This window comes from Acinonyx jubatus, chromosome C1, assembly GCF_027475565.1.
Source record: "Acinonyx jubatus isolate Ajub_Pintada_27869175 chromosome C1, VMU_Ajub_asm_v1.0, whole genome shotgun sequence".
In the NCBI taxonomy this organism is placed as follows: Eukaryota; Metazoa; Chordata; class Mammalia; order Carnivora; family Felidae; genus Acinonyx; species Acinonyx jubatus.
The window spans coordinates 178,393,852-178,395,277 of NC_069381.1; the positions used below are offsets into that span (position 1 = coordinate 178,393,852).

The window sequence follows — 1,426 nt, forward strand, 5'->3', positions numbered from 1 at the left end:
ATGTCGGGATATCAGTGCAATGTCAGTTGGGTCCAGGGCATGCTCAAAAGAAATGCTTATAGATAAAAACTCAAAATAGCTTGAAGCACAATACAGCAAACTGAAAAACCAAATTCCATTCACCCTGGGTTAAAACAAAATTAGCTACAACATGTGCCCACCATGAACGAACAGTAAAATGTCAAATTCAAACTCATACATTTAAATGTTTTCATATGTTTTAATTCTTGACTTAAAAATCAGCCTCCACTCTTACTTGGAAACCTGACAACACAAATTGCAGAAACCCACTCTTCCCTTTGTCAATTGGGCCTTATCATTTTACTGGTGAGAAATTAAGAGCTATCTGAGAGTCACATTCCCAATTGGCATGTTCAATTTATTTTAAATGTTCATGTTATGGCATGATAGCTATAGAAGAATAATGAAAATGAGATATTTGATCTACTTTGAAGGAAGAAAATAAATATGTCTCCCAGGGTTAAGAGCAATAGTGAAGGAAGAGCCCCACAAGTCAGTCAATGATTTACATTTGTGGATGAGAAAGCAACAGTCTCCCAGGCTCTGGTCCTGGAGAAAGGAGCTTCTCTGGTGTTGACTGTTACCACGGGAGAAAGATTAAAACTCATGGAGGGCTTTTTGGCCAGCACCCCCATCTTCCAGTAATTTGCCAAAATTACCAGCACAAAGGAAAGAGAAGAGGTACCTGCTATATGTTCTTTAGGCCTTTTTAGAAAATATGGATTTGTTGCGTTGGCCACATACATGCAAATCTACAAGAAATGTGATATTGTAGACATCAAGGGAATGGGCACTGTTCAAAAAGGAATGCCCCACAAATGTTATCATGGCAAAACTGGAAGTGTCTACAATGTTACCCAGCATGCTGTTGGCATTTTTGTAAATAAACAAGTTAAGGGCAAGATTCTTGCCAAGAGAATTAATGCATGTATTGAGCCTATTAAGCACTCATAGAGCCAAGATAGCTTCCTGAAGCATGTGAAGGAAAATGATCAGGAGGAAAAGAGGAAAGCCAACGAGAAAGGTACTTGGGTTCAAATGAAGAGCCAGCCTACTCCACCCAGAGAAGCACACTTCGTGAGAACCAATGGAAAGGAGCCTGAGCTGCTGGAACCCATTCCCTATGAATTCATGGCATGGTAAATGTGGGAAAAAAAAAGTAATAAAAGACCTCAAGCCTATTAAAATTAAAATAAAATAAATTTAAAAACTCATGGAGGGAGGTCCCAAAGGTACCTTCTTCTACACGTCTGCATACCACCAAATGGAAAGAGATGAGGAACAGTAGAGGTAAGGCTCAGACCTGCAGGGTGCATGACCTAAGAGAACCTCAGAATTAATAACTCTTTCCTCAAAAGACACACATAGCCTCATAGTGGAATGCTTAGTTGCTGGCTGAATACAA

At 39.5% G+C, this 1,426-nt stretch overlaps 1 pseudogene; it reads left to right on the plus strand.

Moving 5' to 3' along the window:
* LOC106979964 (60S ribosomal protein L21-like) lies at nucleotides 1–1,164 on the plus strand (annotated as a pseudogene).
* Nucleotides 1,165–1,426: the final 262 nt, after the last annotated feature.